We start from the raw sequence: 13,173 nt of genomic DNA on the forward strand, positions 1-13,173 counted from the left end.
ACACATACAACCACACACACACACAACCACACACACATATAACCACACACACAACCACACCCGCACCCACACCCACAACCGCACCCACACCCACACCTACACACACACACACAACACACACACAACCACATACACTCACAACCACACACACACACACACACACAACCACACACACACACACACACACAACCACACACACACACACACACAACCACACACACAACCACACCAAGCATTGGCGTAGCCAATAGGTCTCGCCTTTGGGACCTTATAAGTGTTTAGCCACGCAACAGTTGATGTGGTTGCACCAAGGATATTGTGCTGCATAACTAAATACTTAGAAGGTCCCAAAAGCGAGACCTATTGGCTATGCCAATGCTTGTTTAGTATATTGTTTGGTCTCCCTCTGGAGCCCGCTGTGTATTGCGCTACTTACAAATATTCTATTGATTCAGTATTATGTGCTTTATGTTCTAATCTCGTGTAGAGATTAGTAGAGAGTGTTATATTAATAAATACATATTGTTATATAACTACTGTGTGGTTCTCCTTTCACTTAGTCATTCAGGAGGTGGTATTCTGGTAAAACAAGCTGCTTTACATTCCTTCAAGATTAAGCCTGAAGGCTGCTCTCCACAGCTACAACTAGGATAGCTTTCCAAAGGCTATCTTTGACCTCATACATCATAAGGGTTGTGTGGACTGGTGCAGGGTGCCCACTTTAATTAGCGGACAGCATATACCAGGCTACCTTCTCACACTTTCCAAAACATGGTTTCAATCTTCTAATTCACCAGCTAGAAGTGTAAAACTTGCCACAGTTTTGCTGGTTATAACTTTCAATTCATAAAAACCATTGCATGCTTAGATATAGAGTTTCTTAAACTGTAGTACGCTAAGTGCAGCTCTAGTTATGTCAAGCAAATACAAAAAGGGAGCCCAATGGAAAGGTTAATCAATGACACTCAAAGTTTGTGATTAAGTATACATTTTCAGCTTCAATTACAAGAGGACAGATCCCGCACTCCACCAAGTGATTTACGTGCGTTCTATTGCAAAATCTTTTCAATTGTCTATGTTTATGTGGTAATACTTTTAATTAATCAGTAAAATAAACTGTTTTTACTAGACAGACAACAAAATGGAGTGCAGTCTCTCTTTCACCATAGAGGCACATTGAGACAGGTCACACACTCAACAAGCATTGGCATAGCCAATAGGTCTCGCCTTTGGGACCTTATACGTGTTTAGCCATGCAACAGTTGCATAACTAAATACTTCTAAGGTCCCAAAAGCGAGACCTATTGGCTATGCCAAGCGGCCTTGCGGACGCGAAAGTGAAAGTGATCGCGATCATGATCAAACATCAAAGCGGCCATGCGGCCGCGAAAGTGAAAGTAATCGGTAAAGCGCGCCGCGCGTGCCCGCGCACATGCACTGTAGCTCTAGGCTGGCCTGGTAGCACTTTTTGGAGCCCTCTCAATAAGTCTCGCCAGACCAGCGCATGCGCTGGGTCAGGCGAGACCTAAAAAGGCCTATGTTTGCTAGAGGGTCAGCGACTTGGGTTTATCCACAATTTGGATGCGATCAATGCTGATAGGACTTGACAATTGCCTTGGATAAGTATTTTGTTCCATAGGTTGCCAATAGTGCCGAAGTCCAGTGTTTTATTTAGTTTTATAATTTATTTGTGTCATTGAACTTATAACCATGATTTGCGACCTAGATGACATCATTTTGAGAAGCCTCCTCTTCTGAGGGTTGTGAACTGAGCAAACCAGTCTCTAACCCTTCCAGAGGGTTTATGTTGTGTTGTCCTGGGTAAAGGGCACTGCATAGCCCTCTAGGGTGTACCTTCACCAGTCCCTCTGTACCCTCATCCAATCCCCCTCTTGCTTCCATAATGCCAAAATTGTTTTTGCCGATCTTACTTTTTAAACATGGTCACCCTATTCATTAACCTTATGATAACTCCCAGAGCATAAGGGTTCAGGCCTTACCAGCCAATAAGATTTAGGTTCATGAAAAACAGTGCTGGTTCAGGAACAGTGAAGTGACTGGGCCTGGGAGTAATATTAATTACGCCTGATTATTCAAAGTAGTTTCAATAATTTTGAGTTACTTCTTTTACTGAAAATTACAAGATTACACCCTTTTGCATAATTATGAGTAACTTGACACACTATCCTACCGCAGGGGCGCAGGAACTGTGAATTTAGCGAGCAGATACAGGCTGCTGCTGTGCATGTCCTGATGCATTTAGTTCTATTTTCTTAACGCAAAATGCATCCTCTGGTCCATCTTGGATGCCAGGGGTGCATTGTGCACTAACAAAATAGCACTAAATACTGGTTTATGCTCCTTGCATGAACCCCTGTAATTTCACCTGTTATTTTGCTGTAACTTTGCGTAATTACACTACAGCATATTATGCAAGTTAGGCCGACCCCCAGAAGTGAATTTCGTGGCATCAGCCCACCAGGTTTGAGTTTAGGTTGAACACTGCAAGAAGCTCGCCATCTTAGCTGTACAACATACATCTACCGATTTGTACACTTTCAAAATTCTCAGAATTCGCAGAACATATTTAATGCAAACCAGCCAAAGTCCCTGATATTGATCAAACTATATTTGCATGCCATGTGTGGTGCAGTGATGTCACCAGTGGTGTAGCTAGGGTGGGGTGGTGGGGGCGGTCCGCCCCAGGCGGCACTATTTTGGGGGAGGACAAAGGCATTCAGATAAGGCTCGGCTTGCTTTCGTGGACGTTCGGGGACGGGCAGAGAAGGATTAGGACTCGGGCAATGTCCTCTTCTTTTTTGTGCTGGTAGCTGCCCCCCCCCTCTTCCTATTATTCCCTCTCTTTCTGTCTTGCTCCTCACTTACTGAAAACCGTGACTTGAAAAAACGGTTCACAACCTCTCTTTCCTTCTTTCATTTAGTTGCTTCCCTGTGAAATGGATCCAAAAAAGAAAAACACTCTTGCGGGAAATGCCCTTTTTCTGACATTTTTCTATTCCGAAGTACAGCGGGATGGAGAGAAATAGAAGGTTTTAAATATGAAAAATAAATACATAACTAAATAAAGCAAGATAGAGTGGTTGCAAAGTGGCCAGATTGTTTTTTTTTACATCCAAACACATCAGCCTCACTTTACAGAGTTTGCTAGTGAAGCGCTACTTTTGTTTTCTCGTCTTTCTTTGAACAACATTGTTGTTCCCAGGTGGGAAAGTGCACCATTCGTGGAGGTACTGCAATACCTGGTTGATGGGTGGATTGGAAAACAAAATGTGTACCGTGGCTCTGTGTTTATGGATGTGGTCTTTTTAAACCATACTGCTTACATTTTGTAAGGATATAAGCAATGGACATTGAAACGGTTCCCTTCAGGGCCCTCTAGTCATGTCCTTAACTTGTCAGGTGAAACCACTCGCTGATTTCTGAATAGTGAGTGAGAGATCGTTAAGGTAACCATGTTGTTTCTGCTTACATTTCACATGCTTTACTTAATCTTGAATTCCCTATGAGTGGTTGCTTTAACTTTTTTTTTTAGGCAGCATATTACTCTTATCAAGTGCATAATTTGAATTCAGCCACATCCAAGTGTTTATAGCGGGCACAATTAGGTTATAGCTGAAGGAAGTGCGAGTTTCTCTCAGTGGGGAAGTATGGTGTTCAGTGGGGGAGAGGATGTGGCACTATGGCCAGAGCTGTCGAATTTGGAACTGGGGAACCGGGTTCAGCCTTCATGACCAGTCCACCAGACCACTCTACTGAGGGAGCACATTCCCATGCTAGACCTTAGAAGGCCCCACTAGACCTTAGCAGGCTTGATGTCTTAGCACAAGCAGGTGTACCCTAGTGGTGTCAATTGTGGGTTAACCTTGAAGGCCTGTCCACCACAATCCATCTCCAGTCTTGCGGGCAGGCCTACGAAGCAGCACACCCTAGAGCAACAGTGATCCAGTCGCTGTGACTCTGTCACTGAGGTCACATGAACCTTGAGCAGGTTAGGGCGATGCGAACGGTGTGACTGCGCTGGGTACCTATTTCGGGTGGGTGCGTAGTGTTTGCAAGTATATTATGGTTTAAAAAAAACTTGCTGCCTCCTTCCTTGCCTCCAGTAATTTTCAGAAACAAAAAAAAATGTCATGATAACTTCGGTGATTAATGTTCTTCCTAGAGAGAGATTGGAGTTTCGTCTAGTGGAAGGGTTGACTCCTGGAAAGGTAGTACAGAGGGTTAATGTGCCTGCTGCAAAAAACATGTACCATGCAGATCACAAAGTGCACTGCTTTAATGGGGGGACCATGATGAATGGTCATTTAATGTCAGCTGTAGATGATGGATCCCTGAACAGTGTCATGTATGTGCATGTTTGCATTGTGCTGAGGGGTTTACCAGGTAATTATTCACGCAGCTCTCTGATGGATGTCACATGTGGTTTTTCTGAGTCCCCAGATAGATCATGCAATCTGTGTGTTCTCTTTTGTACTGCCAGTCACTGCCAGTCACCGGTATATTCAACTGTGTAGCCTTGGACCGTGTCATGTATGGGCATGTAACTCGCATGATTGAGGTAACTATTAGCGGCGATACTACGTGTCTCTCGGGCCTCTTTCAAGTGCTCGCCGTCCTTTTCCCCCAGCAACCCCCTCTCCCCAGGGGCGACAATCTGAGGGATAGCCCCGGTCGCCACAAGCTCTAGCTACGCCTCTGGATGTCACACAGTTTTTGCTGCATTGGAAACCATACATTCCATTTATACTTAGATTGGGAAATGCAACTTTCAGAATATCTTATAGATCCCTTTGGTCAGTGTGTACTGTAGGTAATCTATAGAGTACAGTCTGGATATGGACTTTGGGCAGCAATTCCAGAATTCCAACAGAAATGCAAATTTGATGCCCCTCATCTCTTTATTCCAACCAATCTGCACCCAACTTTAGTAATTCAAATGTAGACAGAAACATTATGTTCAATTTTCGAAAGTTTTACCCATGTTTTCCGTACAGTTAAAGCAATCCAAAATAACCTATATTGATGGCTGCACATATTGGGGCATATTCACGAGGAAGTGGCGGTGAGAGGCGTTAGCCTCCTTGGCTTAACGCCTCTCACCTCCACTTCGGAAACGCGAGGCTGCACGCTATTCTCAAGAATGTGGTGCAGCCTGGCGTTTCCCCCTGCGACGGCGGTAAGTCTCACGACTTAACGCCAACGCAGGCACCCTAGCACCAGAGTGAAAGGGTGTCTGCGAGCAGGGAGGTTTGTTTATGTACAGAAAGGTGTCCCTTCCTGCACATAAACAAATCTAAAATGCCGTTTAGTAACTTACATGTGTGCTGCTTCATGCAGCACACACGTAAGTTACAAAACGGCATTTTTTAAAAGGTTTCTTTATGTACAGGAAGGGACACCTTCCTGTACATAAACAAACCATGGCATTTTGCTATTTCCATGTGTGCTGCACAAGGCAGCACACATGGAAATAGCAAAATCGAGGAGAAATTAAGCATTTCTCCTCGTTTCGCCACCTTAAGACCAGGATTTTTCTGGTCTTAAGTTTGGCGCTGGCACCTATTATCGCCGCTCTTGATAATAGGTGGCAGCATCGAATTCAATGGGTGTTGTGGTGGTACGCCCACCACAACACCCACTGCACGCCCCCTTTCACGCTAAGTTTAGCGTGAAAGGGCCCTCTTCTCAAGGCAGCGTTAAGCCACTTAACGTGACTTTAAGCCACGTTAAGTGGGTTACCGCTGCCTTGAGAATATGGCGCTGGCCCTAACGCCACGGGAACGTTAAAAAAAGTGACGTTCCCGTGGCGATAGGGGCTTGAGAATATGCCCCATTGTCAGCTCTTTCCGGAGTCTGTTGGAAGTTGAGAGCAGCAGAGGGCTTGATCTAGCATTAATTCAGGTGGTTCCTCTTCTAGATAGTAATCTGATCATTGCTCAGCGCCTCGACAAAAACTGTCTAAGAGTTAAGATTTGTTCTCCTGGACTCCACAAAAGACCCTAATGTCTGACCTAGTGACACTTAACTAGAGGGACTGAGAACCATACTCATCAGACTATGCTTACCCGTCTTCTATGCACTAGAACCCAACAACTAGGCCACCCGTTGACTTCCAGTCACTTGCAGAAGATTCCACTGACATTAAGGGACAGTTTCAAGGGGCAGCCAGACTATTTCTGGAAGATATCTCCAGTCACATTGGGACTCCAGGAAGGAAATACTCTTTTGCACAAAGATGTTCAGCGTGGGGGCCAATGGCCTGGAATTTTATAGGAAGTCCAGACTCTGGATTCATAATATTTTCAAACCCTTAATTAAAGCACTAACAATAAAGGCTCAATTGGGACCTCACTCAACTTTCTGAGGGAAGTGAGCATTAGGAACTCTGAGATGCTTGGTCTTTCCATCAAATCTCTTGTCTCCCATATTGATGTTTCAACTGGGATCCTGAGAGCTCTGGGATAAAATGTGCTCTCTTAATCCTTGCTGTTGGGTACCTCCAAGGACTTGATAAATAAGTGCCAGGGGATGGGCACAGATGCTTTCTTCACTAGGTTAGTATCTTAGACTTTTTTCCCAGATGGCAGAGGAAGATAGTGTGAATACAAAATGTAGGTGTGATCATTTGTTGGAGGTACCATACTAATTTTAGGAATTGTGGTGTATTCTAACGTGATTTTACCCTGTGTAAGAAGCACGTTCGACATCTCAGAGGCTCCAACAGCCATATGTTCAATACTTGTGTGACCTACTAACTGCGTACGGGCGTCCTCTCTCGCAGTACCTGCGTTTGCATGTGCGAGCACCGCTAGTGGTAGGCGGTGACAGTAGCAGCTCTTTATAAAGGACGATAAGTAATTAAACACAATGGATGCCGCTTGCTATCCCTAAAGTAACATGTCGGCTGCAAAGCCGCTGACTGCAGAACATGGCGGACACTATTCTACTGTAAGTGCCCTTGGCAGGAACACCGCCACTTTACCACTGCATATGTCTGCGGAGTCTGTCGCGCGTCACAGCGCTCACGTCTTCCTGTCTCCTGACCCCTTCCCTCCAAGCTCCTGACTTAGAAAGACTTGGCCTGGTGGCCCTTCTGACTGTCGTGTTTCCTATCTCCCCCGTCAGTCTTGGCATGATGTTACATGACAGGTGTCTGGTGGGCCTTCCGGCTTCTGGGCTGACGGCCATCATGTTATGCTGTAGCTGTGCCGTGAATGTGATGTCTGATTGCATTGTTTATCTCAAGGGCTGGGCTATTTTTAGCTGCATATGGCACTTTCTTCTCTCCTTCCCGCGGGTTTTTAGCAGTACAGTAGCAGTGTTACACTACAAGCCTTCTGTCCAGCTGCAGTGTAAGTAAAATGCAAATAACGTGCGTAAGTATTTCTTTTATATACCCATGAGGAGTAAAGCCCATGGAGTGGTAATAATGACACAGTAACTATAGAAAATAATTATGGAGTATTAATGGGACTACTGTTAACTTACATTATTTTGAAACAGACACCATGCAATTCTGTGACCAGTATTTCGGAATGATGTTGAGGTCCGAATTTCTTTATGAGATCATGAAACTTGGAGGTGATTTGCAATACCTAATACCATAAAGTAGGACGTATTTTATTCTGTATATTCCAACTGCAAGGTCAGTCGATATGCAACTTTCACATTTTTATTTTAAAGTTTGCAGGCTGTGTGAAGGTTAAAAATAGAGTGGGTGCTTTAGCAGTCCTTCAGAACAGCAGAAAATTGTTCCTTGTGTGGTGGAGTGGTTGCTCCTCATCAGGGACTCCTCCTCCCTCCTGCATCTTGTGAGGTGCCACATTTTGCACTTGTGTTCATGAAAACACAGGTGCCAGTGCAAAGGTCAGCCCTGCTTGCCTCATCTCCAGGCTCCTGGCTGAGAGGAGGAGGGTGGAGGGGCCAAGGAGGCAGAGCAACAACTAATCTACAGAGTATTGTTCAAAACTACAACACTCTGTCCCTGGATGTCTGGATTGCACATGTCTGAGAGGTGCAGTTCAACTACGATGCCCTCACACAGGCACGATCCATTTTATTTAGCAGACATACTGTGCATGAATCAGGCAGTTATATCTGCTGAAATGTGAATGTCAGAGAGCTCATCAGTGCATCCCTGAGACCAATGAAAAGCCACACAGATCAGCAGGGGCACATATTTATGTGTGGAATCACTGTGCTGGAACAAATGTCCTACCCCACCCCGTTCCCCTCAGTCTCCCGAGTAAAATGATACCTCACTTGTGTGGGTGGTGCAAGGGCCTGTGACTGGGAAGAGCCAAAACAAAGGGATTGAAGGTATAGCACAGAGAATTCTAAGCGCTACATTTTAAGAAAAATACGTTTTAGCCAATTCTGCATTGGACACCGACACAAGTGAGGTATCATTTTACTCAGGAGACTAAGGGGAATGCTGTGGGGTAGGACGTTTTTGCAGCACTGTGATTCCACTCAAAAATATGTGGAAAATGTGCTAAATTTGAGGTTTGCAGGGGTACCTCGCTGGGCTCCCCCCGGTGTCTATTTTTCAGCAATGTGTAGGTTTGGTAGGTTTCCCAAGATGACCGCCAAGCCCGGGGCCAAAAACCCAGGTGTTCCATCTTGCAAAACCAGGTCATTTTGTGATAGGTAATTTTGATGTCGCCTCAATACGTTTTGGGCCCTTGCCTGTCCCAGGTACTTGACCCACCCACACGAGTGAGGTACCATTTTTATTGGAAGACCTGGGGGAACGCTGGGTGGTACGAAATTTGTGGATCCATGCAGATTTCAGAACTTTCCCACACAGAAATTTGAGAAAAATTTGATTTCTACAGCTAAATTTGAGGTTTGCAGGGGATTTAGGGTAGGAAAACGTTGGAGGACCAACTCAAGCCATTCCTCACTGGACTCCCCCATGTGTCTAGTTTTCAGAAATGTGTGGGTTTGGTAGATTTCCCAAGATGGCCGCCAAGCCCGGGGCCAAAAACCCAGTTGTTCCATCTTGCAAAACCAGGTCATTTTGTGATAGGTAATTTTGATGTCTCCTCAATACGTTTTGGGTCCTTGCCTGTCGCAGGTATTTGACCAACCCACGCAAGTGAGTTACCATTTTTATTGGGAGACCTGGCGGAATGCTGGGTGGTAGGAAATTTGTGGATCCTTGCAGATTCCAGAACTTTCCACCACAAAAATGTGTTTTTTTATTTCAAAGTTTGAGGTTTGCAAGGGATTCTGGGTAACAGAACTTGGTGAGAGCCAGACAAGTCACCCCATCCTCGATTCCCCTGGGTGTCTAGTTTTAAAAAATGTATAGGTTTGCCAGCTTTCCCTAGGTGCCGGCAGAGCTAGGGTTCAAAATCTACAGCTTGGCACTTTGCAAAAAAAGGGGTCAGTTTCACTGTGAAAATGTGGTGTGTCCACCTTGCGTTTTGGGCCTTTTCCTGTCGTGGGCACTAGGCTTACCCACACAAGTGAGGTACCATTTTTCTCAGAAGACTTCGGGGAATGCAGGGTGGGTGGAATTCTGTGGATCCATGCAGATTCCAGGACTTTACACCACAGAAATGTGAGGAAAATGTGTTTTTTTAAGTAAGCTTGAGGTTTGCAAGGGATTTTGGGGAACAGAACCGAGTGAGAGACACAGAAGTCACTCCATCCGAGATTCCCCTTGGTGTCTAGTTTTCAAAAATGTACAGGTTTGCTAGGTTTCCCTAGTTACCGGCTGCGCAAGGGCCCATAATCCCAAGTAGGAGCATTGCCAAAAACAAGTCTGTGACTAGTGGGCTTTTCTGCCGATCTGTGGGGGTGAGGGTGGGGGGAGAATCAGGGGGGGGGGGGGATTGCCCCGATATGCCCTCACCCCATGGGGCAGAAAGACTGTGGCTATTTTATTGGGGGGTGGGTGGGGGCTGCTCAGTGCCCCCACCCCATGCATAAAAAAGCCAGCGCAATCGCAGGCGCCTGATGGGATTTCTGACCCCCCTGAGGGGCAGACCAGTGGCTACTGCCCCTATCTGGCCCCAGGGGGGGCAGAAAGACTGTGGCATTTGTTTGGGGTTGGGCATTGGCATGCCCATTCTGGGCTGACCTCGCCCCTGAATTAAAAAATATATATATATCCTGATGCCTAGTGGGCTTTCTGCCCCCCCCGAGAGGCAGATAAGGGGCTAGTGCCCTGATATGCCTCCTGGGGGGCAAAAAGACTGTGGTAATTGTTTTGGGGTGGGGGCATTGGCATGCACATTCTGGGCTGCCCCCACCCCTACATCATTAAAAAAAATCCCTGGTGCCTGGTGAACTTTCTGCACCCCCGGGAGCAGATATGGGTCCATAGCCTCTTATCTACCTCCCCAGGTGGGAGGGGCAGAAAGCCCACTAGGCATCAGGAAATATATATATTTTTTAATTCAGGGGCCAGGTCAGCCCAGAATGGGAGGGTGGGGGCATTGGCAGCCCTTACCCCTAAATCAAATATAAAACAAATCCCTGGCTTCTAGTGGGATTTCTGCCCCCCCCCCTCCCCCCCAGGGTCAAAGTGGGAGCTACTGCCTCCGTCTGCCCCCGGTGGGGCAAAAATACTGTAATTTCTCTGGTGGGGATGGGGGCATTGTCATGCCCATTTTGGGCAGCCCCCACGCCAACATAAATACAAAAAAAATCTCTGGCTTCTAGTGGGCTTTCTGCAACCCCTCCGCACCCATCTGCAAGGGGATCTCTAATCCCTTTTAAAAGTGCTGGCGGGTTTCCGCCTGCATAGAGAAACACAGAGCAGTTTTAAAATAGCGGCTTTGTATTTATCTTGAATGCGTTACACTGTGGGCAGCACGATTTTGCGCCTGCCCCATGGGCAGCCCATTATTCCTGATAGGGCGCACTTTCCATGTTTGCACCCGACACACTTACTTTACAGTGCACCATGGTGCAAACATGGAAAGTGTGCCTTATCTATAGACTATAATACAGTCCAAGAAGAATCTTGTAATAAGAAAAACACAGAACTTCTCACTTGTAATAACATATTACAAGCAATCAGTGACATCACAATTCCTTGTCCTCCACTGCAGCACAGCGACAGTAGGCACACTTTACCTGAGTAGCTGCAAGTGATTGCAGGTGGGTCCACCGGCACTCATTTTGAGGGACTGGCTCTTATTTTTATTAGACTTTGACCCAGAACAAGAGAGAGAGAGAGAGAAACGCAGCAGGTGGAAAGAAGGAGGAGGAAGGTAAAGGTAGTAAACCCATGGCAAAGGGAAGAAGTATCAACCTGCAAGAGTGAGAAAAAGGGGCAAGCAGTGTCTGGTGGTGGACTAAAGTGGCATGAGGTGGAGTCAAATCTACGCAACCCTGGCATGCGGCACACCCACATTCAACAGCACCAGCTACTGGGCTTCTGAACAAACCTTTGGGCATTGGTCCTTATTTGTTTATTTTTTACAAATCAAGAGTTTCACTAGGTGTGTGGACTCTCTGCCCCTCTTCCCACCCCCTTCCTCTGCCCAAGAGAATGCAGAGACTTGGTCCGTCCCGGATTTGTAACCAACCCTGCATCCTGGAAATGGTGAGCCTGCAGTAGATCGAGAAACTCAAAAGTAACTGACTGAAGATATCACTGCAATGGGGCATCTGGCAGCTACATTCGCCAGCGTCACTTCCGGCCTCAGAGCATCTTTTTGGTGCCACAAATGTGCGACACTGCTGTTTCTCTTCGGGCAGGCAGCCGCCCTTCCTGGAATCCGACATGCCAACAAGACCCTGTCGTAGAGGTTTTTGGCTGCACCCAACAGACGTCCTGAGTGAGAAACGATCAGATAATTGAGATGAGTGCAGCACAAAACAATGCATTTTTTTTGTCTTAGCAACACATGGCAACACAAAGCAAAGCACCAAGTTTCCTTCCTTGAAAGTGAATTTTTCTGAAGGCTGCGCACGGGGTTGGCAATCACCTTCTGGTGCAGACAGGATGACATTAGCTTGAGGCACCTCTCAGCTGGAGTTCAGCCCGGACTTTAGAGTCCTGGGGCCAGCTGCTTTTCTCCTACCCGGAAGTTCCCAGTCCCAGTGTATGTATGTGTGCGCATGCGTGTCATCATATTACAGTGTTTATTTGCTGATTCTTATCTGTTTTTGAAGTTCAGTGTCAGGCCAGGTCTCCCAGGGACTGGGGGCGAGTGGACTATCTTTGGGACATGCATTTCCGATTGTCCCTGGAAACACAGGAAACAGTTTGACTTTTAAAATAAGGTTTATTTAGACAAGTCAGTCTGTTAAACGTATATCATAGAAATATGTATAACAGGGTGGTATATAATGCAGCAATGTCTTTTTACAGACATTAAATATCAGCTGAGGCCAAGCACCACATCGAAAAAAAAATATGTCACCAGTAGATTTCCAGGAGTTTGACGAGACATAGCACATCACTACCATAAATCTAAAAACATTGGAAAATACTAATATACACGTGAGCATTTAATATTGATAGCGCAGATGCAATCCCTCTTATCTTTGATACTAGCTGCCACTTCTGGGGCAAGGGATTAGGGGCCAGAGGTACGACCCTTTTTTGCAGTCGCAAACGGGAGATCCTCCCATTTGCAACCACAAAAAAAGGTAATAGCATGTGCAAATTCTTTTGCGAGGCCCTGACTCACAAAATAGCATTTGTGACTCTTGCTATTAGGAATTGGTGCCTCTTCCTAATAGCGAGTCAACCTGCTATGTACTAGTGTTTTGCGACCGCATTTGCGGCTGCAAAATACGCGCACTTTACCACCTACTTAAAGTAGGTGATAAACCACTCGCAAAGTGGAAGAGGCACTTGGGGACTCCTTCCCCTTTGTGAGTATGTTGAAAAATAATTTTTAAGAGCAGGCAGTGGTCCCAGAGACCACTCCCTGCGCTTAAAAGAATGAAACTGAAAAGTTCAATTTTTTTTTTTTAAATGCAGCCCGTTTTCCTTTAAGGAAAACTGGCTGCATAACATGAGCTAAACGCCTGTCAAGGTTACGTTTGGTATCACCAAACACCACCACATCAGGGCGTGGCTAAGCGCCCGACAAGCATGGCGGCGCCTATGTGAAGCTCCAGTAACCGGCGCAGCGATATATCGCGTTTAGAAGAAGCATTGTGCGAAGCTAACTTGAGTTA

The sequence above is a fragment of the Triturus cristatus genome, chromosome 10 (assembly GCF_964204655.1).
Source record: "Triturus cristatus chromosome 10, aTriCri1.1, whole genome shotgun sequence".
Taxonomy (NCBI): Eukaryota; Metazoa; Chordata; class Amphibia; order Caudata; family Salamandridae; genus Triturus; species Triturus cristatus.